The following is a 14,856-nucleotide window of genomic DNA, read 5'->3' on the forward strand; positions in this document are numbered from 1 at the left end:
TCCTTCTTTACTAAGTTTCTGTGATTTATTTTTTCTGGTTCTAAATTCAAAGTGGAACTAACAACTAAACAGCAAATGGTCATATGTCTCATAGTTCAAACTGCACAATTTTTACTCTTTTAATCAGAGACAGGGAAATATAGTGCTTTCCCATTTAAGATCATGCTTCTATTCCCATGAAATCAAGACAATATGCCCAAGTTTTCATTCAGAGAAGTTGTCTTTCCCATACAGGAACCATGACATTATGATGGGAAGTCTCGCAGAGGATTAAAATAATAGATTTGATTAAAATCCTTCATTTAAACATAAATCACAGCCATATAATTAGCTGATTATATCAAAATAAATGCTGGAATGGTTTTAGCTATGTTTGAACGATGTTTGCTGGCTAACACAAGATGCCTCCATGCATCTGTCAGAGGAAATCCATAGAGAAACAATTTAATTGGCTTCAGTTCTTATTTAAAATGACTGTCAAATACCACCACATCACAAGTAGTTGTACACAGTAAAAGAACCGCTTCCAGAACTATTCTAAGTAGATATCTTTGGGCATGGTGGCCAAACTAAATAACTGCCATTTCTGGGTCTCTTCCAATTCTGTCATAGCCAATTCAAGTAGCTGAAGCTGTTTGGGAACTAGGCTTCTATGATGCCATGTGAATTATTTGTGGTATTTGTGAAGACAGTATCGGGTGTCCTAACACAAGGGCAAAATCTCATAAAGTCATCATATTGACAAACTCAAATTACAAAAAGAAAAATTTGTTTCATAAAAGCATACATTAACTTCAGAATAATTGACAGCAATGTTACTATTCAAGAATATAGTTATTTGATTAATAATGATATTATAAAACTATGAGTATGGATCATGATTTCAATGAAAATTAATATCATTATATTATTATTAAGTCATCACTCATGCATTATCCTGATTTTTTATTTAGATCCTTTATAAAAAGCTTACATATATATTTTCTATACATCACATTTATTATATACCATACTACAAGTAAATCATTAAAATAGGTAAATAAATTTTAAGGCCAGGTCTATGACGCTGTCTGTATTACTGAAGTGAGGTAATGAAATGAGCATATTTCAAATAATTATAATAAAGTGAATGACCAATAAAATCATTGATTTAAAAAAATCAGTTTTCTCCCTTAGTTGTGGTTTTGCAGTTGAATGTTCTAGAAAATTGGTCCAGTTCTTCAGTTCCTAATTCTTGACACAGTCCAAAGATAAATTAAAATAAGATGTTTAGGCAAATTTTGCAAACTTCGTTAGAATGAATCCTAATCATTGCAAAAGTCTTTTTGTTCTTTGTAGCTTTACATTTGTCAAATCTTTCTAATTGACCACTGAGGATATTTTACATGCTCCAGTGAAAAAAATAATACTGATTGCTTGGTAATTTTATTATATAACTGATGTGTACAAAGCTATTTTAAAATTAAAATATCAAAATTTGCTCTTTACATTACCTCCTTTGAAATAACAACAGTAACAACAGCAACATAAATCAGGTTCATGTTAAGCAAGAGAAATGATCTGAGATATATTTTGTTGTGTTAATAGAGATAAGAACCTCTGGGGCTCATCATAACACTGAGATGCTTGGAAGTCAGAAAATGGAATTGCTCAGGAATTGGAGGAATAAATGCTAATTGATAAGATGTTCTGATATGAGCATCATGTGTTTTAAGTATTTTAGGAAGTTATTAAAAATATGCCTTTAGAACTCCAGAAGGGCAGAGAGAGATTTTTAAACAAAGAATATCAGGATACTGTGATTTTTATTCCAAACTCTGAAATTATTTAAGTAGGACAGGTGGTATTTATTAACAGTATTGAGTAATTTTCTGTTTTATCCATAGCTTGGAACCCAGTATTTATATTAGATAAAATATATCACTTGCTAGTGGTCATGATGCTCCTCTCTTTTGCATTGTGGAAGCATACTTAACTTCTTAGCTTTCAGGGAGTATTTTGTTTATTACATACTGGAAATAACTCTCAAAGACTGTGCTGGAGAAATAATTTTAACAGTTCTGCATCTTAATCAACTGATGATCATCTTGCAATTTTCCCTATACTCCTTATAAAATAATGTTTTATGGCCAAATATAAAATATGTTCCACTTGTCTACATTAGCTCCAGTTTAAAAAAAATAATCTCTTTTGAGATATTAAATCAAATAAAAGTGATTATTCTTGTTGCCTACCTTACAAAACTACAACTTAAGGCATTTGCTGCTCCACAAGTACTTCCTCCAATAGTTGATTTAAGACGAAGTATTTTTACTGTCTTTATAGAAATTCATAAATCTTCATTCTCTGAGTAGACTACAGTGATCAAAGCCATTAATGGCAGATCATTTAAGAATTGAAATGTGTGTGAATCATCAAAATTTCCAGCCAAATTCCCCACTGAATTATTTGCATAATCATGCTGACTATAATAATTTCTGGCATCTGTGTCTTTGTCATTGTTCCTCAAGAAAAATCCGTAGTCCATGCCCTAGTCATCTTTAATCTGTACTGTTGCAATCTACTGCTCCCTGCTATTCATCCCTGGACAATTATCTTTGAGTTAGTCCTGCATGGTCCTCCCAAGAAATCTTATTTTTTTTTCTTACCATCACAAACATCTGTATATCCTTCCTTTTAAATTTATTCTACAGTTATTTCCCCCACTGTGCTTTACCCTAGGACAACGAAAATCAGCTTCTTTTTCTTATGTGTTTGATCACTGTACCACTCTGAATTATTTAACTTTTTAAACACTTTTATGAATTTCGGATTCATGAAAGTATTGTTGGATCATGGATAGGTAGATAGAAAGATAGATAGATTCTTATTTATTCAAACAATTGTTTATCCTTCTCTTTTCACATTATCGTACGAAGATATTTGCTTCAAAAGCAGTCTTTTTGATTTCTCCCCTTCTCTCCAAGGCCAGTGACATTGAAAAGAAAGATTGTTTATCGTTATATTGTTTTCCTAATCTTATTCTTCCCTTTATGTTCTAGGTTAGACTAATGATTATCAAACTGAAAAATGTGTTAAAGTTGAAATTCTGGAGGCCCATACACCAGAGATTTTCATTAAGCAGCTTGGAGCTGTGGCCAGAAATCTGCATTTTAACAAAATAAGCCTGATGCAAATACTTCACAAATCACACTTCAAGAGATATTTGAGATAAATTATTATGTTCCCACAGATTTTGTTCTTATACCAAATATTGTTCAATCATTTAAAAAAAATTTAGGATAGGAATAATAGTATGCATGTCCAACAAGACTGTTCAAAAGGTTAAATGACATTGGTAGAAGTTCTTAACATAGTATCTGAAAGTACCTGAGTGGATTTTTGTTTGGGGTAACTAATTCTCATCTGAATGTTACTGTATGAAATGCTTGGATAGTTAACTTATTGTGTTCTTCAACAGTGTGTGCAATTATTGTATAGTTACAATATTCTATATTTCAATTGTAATTTTCTGTAACAGGGGGAGTACCTTTGTGTAAAGGCAATAGTGTAGCATATATTACTATGAAGCACAGTAAATATTTTTGGAATATCAAAATAAGTTTAGCATATATAAGGGAATAAATATATAATCTTTAAAAAGAAATAGTTTTTACAATACAAGCATAAATATAAGACATATAATTAAACTGTCCAAAACAATGAGAACTCTGAAGTAGCAGAGAGATTTTACAAAAGGAATTGAAATCAGATATAAAATACTGAAAGTGTATTAAAATCTTAGGTATTGTCTTTCACTGTAATAATGATCAACTTACGTGGACTACTCATGTCATTTTGTGGAAATGTCGTCTAGAGTCACTTGCTTTGGGAGGACTTCAAAATAAAATAATGAGATTAATATCTGCTTCCTCTTTTCATCAAATTTAAAGGTCATGGAACCCTTCTGACCAAAGCGGAATTCAAAGGTAAACCTTAAAGCAATTTGAAATTGAATTTCTCCTCTTATATGCTAGGCTGCCGTTATTAACTATGATGATGGAGACATTCAGAATGAAATATCTTTTAATATACCCTTTTCTTTCTACACACAGGGAAAAAAAAATATGGCACAAGGGATTAAAGGAGCCTTAGAAAACTTGTGCAGAGTGCCATGCATGTTTCAGTGCTCCAAAAAGCTCATTCAATAAAAATAAAAATATGACTACATTTTGTGAATCAGATTTATAAAACAGTATTTTCATACAGTGATGAAAATTCAAACATTAAAAGTCAGTTGCAAATTTTTTTTTTCTGATTAATTCTGAAAATTTCACTCTTTTGGTGGAAGAACATGACTACATTTGCATGGCATTCTTAACTTTAAAGCTTTACACCCTATGTAGCTCCCAGCACTTTTTTGCCCCCCTCTTCTTGCAGACTGCTGTATTGCAAAATGCAAAAAGTTTTATTGCATTTGGAAAGGATATTTATCCACCAGTTTGTTAACTTGACTTAACATTTTTTCATCTGTTATTGTTTCCCAATTTTCTGAGATAAAATTATTTCATATATACATAAAGATTTATACTTTTTTAACATGCTTCAAAAATTTTCTATCCTACCCTTGATATAAAATTTTGTATAAAGTTCAATTAACATTTGTTCAACTTTGTGCCAGGTCCTAGGATAAGTGTTTTCATATGAAAAATATTCTTATTCAGCTTCTATAATAACCCATGAGTTGGAATTATTCATCTTATGAAATGGAGAAGTGTGTGTTCAAATGATTCTCCTGAAAAATCATAGCTAATAAGAGGTAGAAATAAAATGTGGAGTTATTATGATCCTTCTAATTCAACGCAGTAGTAGGAAAAATGCTTTTCCTTACTCCCTCATGCCCAAGAGAGTACAGTCACTTAATAAGAAAGTAGAAATATTATCTGAACAAAGGAAAATCAGTGCATTTTCTGAGTAGTAAAATTGTTAAAATTACCACACTGGCTCAGACCTGTGGTCAATAATGCCTGATATTCTGTCTCTGGTAGTGACAGTGAGGGACATGTTATAGAAGGGTGTTAATATCCTTCTTGATACCAACTTCACATTTTTGTGTTGATTCCAAAATACTGTAGATGTGTTTAAAACACCTTTAAAGATCCAAGATCCATCAATTATAAATTCATCTATATTATTACTCAGTACAATTTTGAACTTCCACAACAATTCATTCTATATTTCATTCATTTGGTAGATATATATATATATGTGTGTGTATATATATACACACACATATATATATATACACACACACAGTTTTGTACTACAATTTCTATTTATTTAGCACTATTCTCTATCAAAATTTGACTGTTATTTCTAACATAGAAATAGCTAGGTATCACCCTGCTTTGTTTTCTTCAAAAAGCTTAAGTTAGTATCTTAAATTTTTGTTTGTTGTAATAAGTATAATTGGTTCAACTCTATAATTATATATTATAATGCCTAGTTTTAAAATACTACATTAAATCATTGTGCTACCTAGTATTGATAAAATTAGTAAGACAAAGCTAATCTTACTTTAATATTAAGGACATTTGGTCAGAAAGAGTTTTTGATTTCTGAGAAGGGTTAATGTGATGAAGTAAAATAATAATGAGATGTTCAATAAACTCTGACCAACAATTATTTTAGGAAAAGTAAAAATTAATGAGAGGGCTTCTCTGGTGGTGCAGTGGTTGAGAGTCCGCCTGCCGATGCAGGGGACACGGGTTCGTGCCCCGGTCTGGAAAGATCCCACATGCTGCGTAGTGGCTAGGCCCGTGAGCCATGGCCGCTGAGCCTGCGCGTCTGGAGCCTGTGCTCCGCAACGGGAGAGGCCACAACAGTGAGAGGCCCGCATACCGCAAAAAAAAAAAAAAAAAAATTAATGAGAAATTTCAGTTGAAGAAGTGACCATGAAAGAAATAAAATTAACAAAGTGCATTATTTAAAGTGATTGTTTTAAGAAGGAGAAATATAAAAGATAAAATCTAGTTTGCCAAGAAGTTATCCATAAAAGGAAGTTTGTTAAGATTGGCTGGTTTAAGTTAGAAATGTTTAAACACAAAATTCTATGCAGTCCACCTGAGCAGAAACGGCCACTAAAGTGTGAAATGATGACTCAATAAATATTAAAAAAAGAACAAAATCTCTAGTAATGTATAACTTTTATTATCTAGATATTTTCCAGGAAATTTTATTAAAAGCAGATCTGAAAGGTATAAAGTGTTTTTTGCAGAGTGAGTAGATGATTTCTACTTAAATTAATATGTTACATGCATCAACTCAAAAGGAAAAGGAATAATCATAAAATTAGTATTAAGTAATATGGTTGATAAAATTGAAGACATAAATGTAGGGTATTACATTAGAAACGGTGGTTATAATTCTATAGCTGAAAGTGGGAAGAAAAGCAATGTATGCTGTAACACAAGTGGAAAGTTCTGTCTACATGATCACGATGAATGACCAATTCCAAAACTAGCTTAAGAACATATCAAGCCATGGGGGCTGGGAGGTGGGGTTGGAAATCTCCATGCTTAGTGCCATGCAGACAAAGTGACCAATCTTATACCTGAATATTTTATGTTTTAGCACAAAATAAGAGTAAACAATAAGGAATTTTTCTATGAAAACGTAATGACTATTCTTCCTAGTTCATAGGGTTTCTGTGGTGCAACATGGTAAAATCTGAAACAATTTATAATGGCAATATCTGGCATAGTCAACTGCAGTTATTAAATATCGTTCAAGGCATATTAGTCCTATACAAATTTGGGGCAATGGTAGGGATATCAGAAAGTGTTAACAGAAGGTTTTGAGACCGTGAATGTCTTTATAAGTGAGATATATAACTTTAATTCTCTAGAAAATATTTATTTTCAGTTGTAGTGCACATATGCTGAGATATTGATATTAGCCACTTTAATTTATAGTCTAAATCATTGGGAAATAATTCCTATATACAGATAGTCACCTCCTTTCTGATACTTCAGTATAGCCTTTGTTCTAGTTACAAGATTTTTACATATCCACCAAAAGGTAACACTAAAGGTTTCTAGAGGCAAACATTTTTAATTGATAAAGGTACACTGTATCAGTATTGATACCACCTTCCCAATTACCACCATTCAGCCTTCCTCAAAATCTAGGACCTGCATTTCACAAGTTTTAAAAAATTTTTAAATTGTTTTAAAACAAAACAAGCAATCAAAAAAAGAGTAAATGAAAAAAATTGAAATGACTCGCTAAAATCAAGTGTCAGCATGAATTAACAAATTTGTCTACGCTGCATAAATGTCAATTAGTCATAAAACACTCACCAGATTTGTTCAACACTTATAGGAACATGTTGCAAACAGAAACATCTGAAGGCTTATGACAAAAGATGGCCATTAACACACACTTCTTTCCTAATCCAAGTATTATATTACTTTCCTGACTCAAGGTGAGAAGGTTTATGCAGGCAGTAGTCTCAAAATTGATTCAGGAAGTTTAGATAAATATCTTCAATACATCTAAAAGGCTATAGAATATTACAGTAGTATTTTACATTATGGAGAATTGCCATTTGGGGTCAGTTATAAATACCTTTATTTATTTGATCCACATACAATCATAAATATGGTACATTCTATTTTTGCATTTCTCTATTTATATATGCATTTATAAATCTCTAAATATGCCTTTGCCTATGACTATGCTAGACTGATTAATTAAAGGTAGGGGTAATCTATTATTCATTTTTATATTTCTTCATTTCTTGAGCACATGGTCAGTATGTAGGTTTGGTCAATCAATATGTTTGTTGTTTGTTAAAATGAATGAACGAATGCATGAAGGCATGGAGGATGCATGGTTGAACTCATATGAATACACATACATGTTGTCATATCCCATTCTATGAAGAATATATAGCTCCATTCATAAGTGCATGTTTTCAGCTAGTTACCAGTCATTTCTCACTGAAAAGAATATTGATCCACTATGAAAAACACTTAACATGTAAGAACCACAGTAATAGGTAAATATTTTCTTCCTTTCTTCCTTCCTCCCTCCTTTCCTCCCTCCCTCCCTCCCTTTCTTCTTCTTCATTAATCTATTTATTAATTCTTCCTTTTACAAAATTAGATGATCACATTTTAGCGACTTGGACATGTAAAATTTTACTTATTCAATGTTGTAAATTGTGTGACACTTCCGTTCTTGTCCCACGATGCAGCTAACTAAGAAACGTTTATCTTCTTTCCCTGACAAAAATTCTAAAGGCATTTGCCTGATGGGTAAATTGACATGGAAACCAGTTTTATATAAAAATCATACGAACAAATATGTAGTTAAATGTAATTTAATTCAATTTAGTCATTTAAATAATTGTGTAAAATTAAAGTGCTGGTATGGTGTGACACAAATGGAATGTGTAAGTTTTGGAATTAGACAGAACTGTGCTGTAATCTAGTCTCCCCTCCTCACAAAGGATGGATATATCTTCTAGCAATTCACTCACTTTGGTTGTTTAGTTTATAATACAAGGGAGAGCAATACTCCCACTTTTGTCACACATTTCCCACAGATCTAGCCTCTTATGCTTTAACCTTTGTTTTCCCCTTAAATCCCCTTCCTTTCTTATTTTATATTTTATCTTTCTATTGTATGTTTTCCTTTTACTATCTCAAAATTTTTCTTCTTCCATCTTTACTTTGTTTCTTTTTTCCTCTCTTTCTTCCTTCCATTCTTTTTCTTTTTCCTTTTTGCAAGGCAAGTTGATCATTATAAAAGTTAAAAAAAAAATTAGGCTTCCTGAAAGATTAAATGATACAATGTATGTAAAATTTACACACCCTCTAAGTTAATTTAACTCAAGTGATAAATAATACTATGAATATTAAATTTAAAGCTTGTACGTGGCACACCAATATCAATATAATTATAATTTTTGTTTGTATGCTGAGTGGAAGAAGTATTAGGCTAAAATTTCTGTACTCCTTTAACAAAAATGGCTTTCTCCTGCTACTATTCCAGTGTGAAAAAGAAGAAAATATTTCCTTAACTGACGATAATATAAGGAATTTTTCATTTATTTTTTTTACTCTTAAACCAGTGTTGCTGGTTAATCTATATTCCTCTGATCCTTTTCTTAAAATTGTATAAAGTTGGTTTGGAATTAAGTAGTAGGTTGGAGGTTTATTGATTTATTTATTTTTGACTTGTTCCAGGATAGAACATGAGCAGGAAATAAACCTTCATTGTTAAAAGCATCTGAAATTTGTGCTTTTTCATAACAGCAAAACCTGGGGAATGCAGTCTAATAGAGAGAAAAATAATGTAAATTGTTAAAGAGGTAACAAGTACATGAATGAAAATACTATGTAGTTATATTGTATTTGGTTTCTTTGGTTATTCTGATTTACTTACTGAATATATTAAAGGCCAAGAACATGTCCCAGAATCAAGGGAAAATAAGGTGACTACATCAAAGCTTCATAACAATAGCTGCCCAATGGGTAACTATGCAATAATTGTTCTCTGTTAGGCAGTGCCAGCTGTACTCTCAAAGCACAAACTGGACTTTAAACTTTAATAGAAAAATTCTGTATTCCGTGTTTTTCCCCATGACATGACTAGCTTGGTGAAAGCTAGAACAAGCTACAACTTGTTACCTGGGATCATAAAGGATAGATATTGATGTGACAGATTTTCCTGGCCTTTACTGTTCCAAAAGACATGTACGTTTCACATTTTGTGCTTTGAAAATATGCCACGGGGCAGAAAACAAATAAGGGACATGCAATGACCTGACTCTTGAAAAGTGGACAACACAGGCTGCTAAAGTTGAATTGCTCAAAACCCCTGCTGAAAAGTTGTGATCTGTTTGAAATCATTCCTGACAGCTTCCTTGGGCTCTTCTCAAATGTTCTCTACGAGGCCACAGGGTCGCTGGTCCACAAGGAGGAGCGTTGCTCAGCCTGACAGCAGAGGCCTGAAGAGTAGCACGTGCCCTCTCCTTTCAGCAGAGCCAGTAGTTTGAAATACCTAGGCCTTAATTAGCTGTTGTAATATAGAAGAATAATTCCTACCTTTTAAAAATGTGTGACAGAAACGAAACTCACTATCTTCTTCCCCAAAACCCCAACAGAGGTCTCCCTAGTACCTGTACATTTCCTTACGTGTTTCTCACCCTAAGGACGTATAAAACAATGCTAAACTTTTAAGAAAATAATTAGATGGAACAATCAGAAAACCAAAGAAAATGACAAAATGACTAATTTTCCGATCATTCGCTTAATGAATGTCCCTTTGGTACTTGTACATTCATTTTGCATCCCTCTGAGTTTTAAAAATCTGCTTTGAAAATGTTTCAAAAGCTAGCTCCTGTGTGTTTTCTGAGGTGTTTGAGGGTGGACCTGCTGCCCTTTTTTTCTCTCGTGTCCCTCATGGGACTTGAGCTTAGTTATGTACTTCCCTTTTCAGTCACTATTACTATTACAATCATCACACTTCTAATCTTTTATTTATGCCATATTTTGCTTATTTTTAATAACGAGCACTTTTTAAGAACCCCACAGCTTATTTTTTGCCTCCAAACTCCCAGAAGCCCAAATTATGCCAAGTACTGATCATTTTATGTATGGTCTATTAGAACAGTTTTAAGGTTCTACTTTTTTTTTTAAGTGTTTATTATGTTGAAAACAATATTCTGTTTTTTTTTTTTTAACAGGTATTACATTCCTTATTCCTCAAAATAACTTTAGGAAGTAGATGCTATCAGTATTTCCATATTAAGATGACAAATGAGGCAAAGAGAAGAAAAACGAAACCAACAAAACAAACTGCAATTCCAAGGTATAAGGTCTTCTATCTTTTGGCTCTTTTTTGTGCCCTGTTTACCAACAAATCACTTTTAAAAAGCCATTTCTTTAATTTAAAAAATGGTCTCCTTTTCCTTTGTAAATTGGGATTCATTTTAAAATCTGTTTTTTCAAACCCAGGGCTTCTTGTTCCAGCAGAGCACCATGCCATCAAGACCTTTTTAAAACACACACATGATTGGGATAGTTCATAAGTCAAATGTTATTAGTGTTCCCCTACTGTTTATGGACTTATGGAATAAATTTCAAATTCCTAGCTAAGCATATTATGTTCCTCAGAATGATTTCAGTGTATAACATTATTGTCTAATACTCCCCCAGAAGCACCATTTATCTTACACCACTCACATCCACAGAGCCCCTGCCACATTCCTTCTTGTCTCATCTCTTTCCTCAAAATAGATCAGAGTCCCTCAAGGGCAGGGGCTACAACTTACTTTCCTCTATTTCATTCTTTTTTCTTTCTTTCTTTCTTTTTTTTTGAGAGAGAAAATACCAGGCTAAAAACAACAAACAAAAGTCAAAGAGAAGAGAGAACAAAAATTAATACAATTAAGTTTTACTAATAACTTAATATGGGTAAGTTAAAAGCCTATTTAGTTCCTTTTGTAGAGAGATATTTAACCTCAGTTCCAGAACGCTCAGGAAACTTCCTGTGGTAGTTTTAGAAGATATCATAAAGATAAGAAAGAGAACCAAAAATCATAATGAAATGAATCACTTAAAAATTTTTTTCTGACTCTTGCAGTTTTTGAAAATGTATTAATGAAGTAAGAAGTGGTATTACAATGATGATAGAAAGATGCTTACATCATAGGCTGCCAGATTTCACAATACAATACAGGCACCAGGACAGTATTTTTTAGCAGCATTAGTTAAGCACATATTACACACAGAATGCATGCTAGCTGCTGACGCAAAATAGATAAATCAGATACAACCTCTTCTTTAAAGGAATTTACAATCTGCCAGAGAGAAACAGACATGTACATTTAGAAGGGCCATGGAGTAAAACAAGCAGCATTCCCAAGCCAGTTTCACAGAAATATGCTCCATGTCAAAAGGCCACACAGAGATGAGAAGCCAATTCTAGCCATAAAATATGGAATATCATAGGGCAATACGAAAAATGTAACCACACACTCATGCAGATGATCAGAGAAAGGAAAACCATGTTTCCAAAAAAAAAGAGGAAAAAAAAAATAAAACAGAAAGCAAACAAAACAAAACAGATGCCCAAATAAATATAACCAAACCAAAAAAAAAAAAACAAAAAAAGGAAAAATCCAGAAAAAAGGGAAAAACAAATAATAGATTGGGGAAAAATGCTCACAGAAAGTTATTTTTAGCTTCTGCTTGAAATGAAGAAGCAAAACATAAAAAACTAACAGTGTTAAATTGTTTTTGACCACACAGAGAATTGGTCCTGTTACGGGCAAGAAGCAATAATATATATAGTAAGAAATGTCTTGGAATTTTGCCATACTGCTATTTTCAAAACAGTGTGGGCCTGAATTGGTACGATTTCAAAACCAGTGTAATATCAGAGTTAGATCTTTTTGGTTCTCCCTTTTCAGTTGATAAAAAATAATTTTAAACTTGTTTTTTTCTTTTCTTTTTGAAAAAGAAGGTGAATTATATAGAAATTGATTTTAAAGGAAATATTCCCCAAATTCCACCAATATTGGTCATTAATCTTTAAGCTTCACAAGTCAAATATTTTTGTCTGTTCACTGATAAAAACTTCAGTGCCTAGGTTGTTTTCTGGCATATAGTAGGTATTCAATAAAAATTTTCTGATGAATTAATATGGGAAGAAAAAATCACCAGTATTTCTGTTATCTAAATGGACAAAAGTATGAAGAAACCAAGGGTCAGACACTTAGGTTTCTAGCTCATATAGATTGTGGATCTATTGATACTAGACTAGGGGTTGATAATAAGAAATAGGTGGAAAAGATTATTACCTCTCTTGAAGTTAGGCATAAATAAGCTATTTATATAACCTGATATATTGTGGTACATTATTTTAAAGTATCAGGAAAATAGATCATAAAATCACAGAGAAAAATTAATACAAATATTTAATTGTGACCCAGGAATTTTTCAGTTACTCCATAGTTTTAATAATAAAGGCTTTGTTACTTTTAATTCTGCTACTATGGGAATCTTTGTTTTCTCAGTGTCTTTATAGATATTTTAGAGAAATTTTGAGAGAATTGGTATCTGGGGTTGTGACTCTGACCCAATTTTATAAAAATTACTAAAATTCAAATGGGACTCTGATTAAATACATCATACTTTATAGTTTTATAGTATATTAGTGAACAATTAGTCTAAACCCATCACCTTATGGACAAGGAAAATGTGACACAAACAGACAATGTAACTTGACCCAAATCATTGCTAGCTTAATAAAATCTATACTTTCACACTGAATATTTCTTCTTCTGAGTGTTGATACTAGAAAACTAATGAGATAAGCACACAGATATTTAAAGACAAAGTTTTTATCCTAGGAAAAAATAATTTAAAAAAAGAACAAAACACAGAAACAAACTAACAAAAAAATCTTAATTATAGAATGATAGCTGGTTCATTAAATAAAATAGGAAAAGTTCAGACAATAGAACACTCAGTAACCTTAAGAATAAAAGCATCTAGTTATGTAGATTGATATGGAATGATGTTCATAATGTATTGCAAAGTAAATAAACATGAAAGAGTATCTATCACATGATTTCATTTTAGTATATAATATTCTGCAAATATATATTTGCATAAAGAAACGGAATGAATAGAAACCAAACTAATAGTAGTTTGAGATCTAAGTGTCAGCAGGTTTGATTTCTTCTGAGGCCTCTCTCCTTGGCTTACGACCATCTTCTTCCTATATATCTTCACATGGTCTTCCCCTGTGTGTGCTGTATCCAAATCTCCCCTCCTTATAAGGACACCAGACACATTGGATTGGGGCCCACCCTAATGACCCCCATTTTAACTTATTCACCTCTTTAAAGATTCTATCTCCAAATACAGTCCCATTCTGAGGTACTGGGAGATAGAGCTTCAACATATGAATTTTGAACACAATTCATCTCAAAATACTGACAAAAAAGCAAAATTCACATACACACATGTAGATATATCACTTGTGTGTATAAGTTAATTTTTTTTTTTTTTTTTTGCGGTACGCGGGCCTCTCACTGTTGTGGCCTCTCCCGTTGCGGAGCACAGGCTCCAGACGCGCAGGCCCAGTGGCCATGGCTCACGGGCCCAGCTCTCTGCGGCATGTGGGATCTTACCGGACGGGGGCACGAACCCGCGTCCCCTGCATCGGCAGGCGGACTCTCAACCACTGCGCCACCAGGGAAGCCCTGTATAAGTTAATTTTATGTCAACTTGACTGGCCTAAGGGATGCCCAGATAGCTGGCAAAACATTATTTCTGGGTATGTCTATGAGGGTGTCTCTGGGAAGAAATAAATGTTTGAATTAGACTGAGGAAAGAAGACCACTCTCACCAGTGAGGGTGGGCATCATCCAATCTGCTGAGGGTCTGAATAGAACAAAAAGGCAGAGGAAGGGCACATTTGCTCTCTCTGCTTGAGCTGGGACATCCATCATCTCTTGCCCTCAAACATTAATGCTCCTGGTTTTTAGTTCTTTGAACTTAGACTGTGACGTACACCATCATTTCCCAGGTTCTCAGGGCTTTAGATTTGGACTGAATTACACCACCAGCTTTCCCTGTTCTCCAGCTTGCAGACAGTAGATCCTGGGATTTCTTGACCTCCATAATTGGGTGAGTCAATTCCTATAATAAATGCCTCTCTCTCCCCATTTATATATATAATATATATGATATACGACACATATGATATATATCCTATTGCTTCCTTTTCCCTGGAGAACCCTGAATATTTGATTCTTCTCTTTTAAAAAACTTCAGTTAAGTCCAAGTCCATTAA

At 33.0% G+C, this 14,856-nt stretch overlaps 1 protein-coding gene across 1 annotated transcript in view; it reads right to left on the minus strand.

Annotated features, from left to right (window-relative positions):
* The window catches only part of LRP1B (LDL receptor related protein 1B), a 1,473,103-nt gene that overhangs the window by 13,501 nt on the left and 1,444,746 nt on the right, over positions 1-14,856 (minus strand). The window lies entirely within an intron of this gene.

Source organism: Phocoena phocoena, chromosome 7, assembly GCF_963924675.1.
Source record: "Phocoena phocoena chromosome 7, mPhoPho1.1, whole genome shotgun sequence".
Taxonomy (NCBI): Eukaryota; Metazoa; Chordata; class Mammalia; order Artiodactyla; family Phocoenidae; genus Phocoena; species Phocoena phocoena.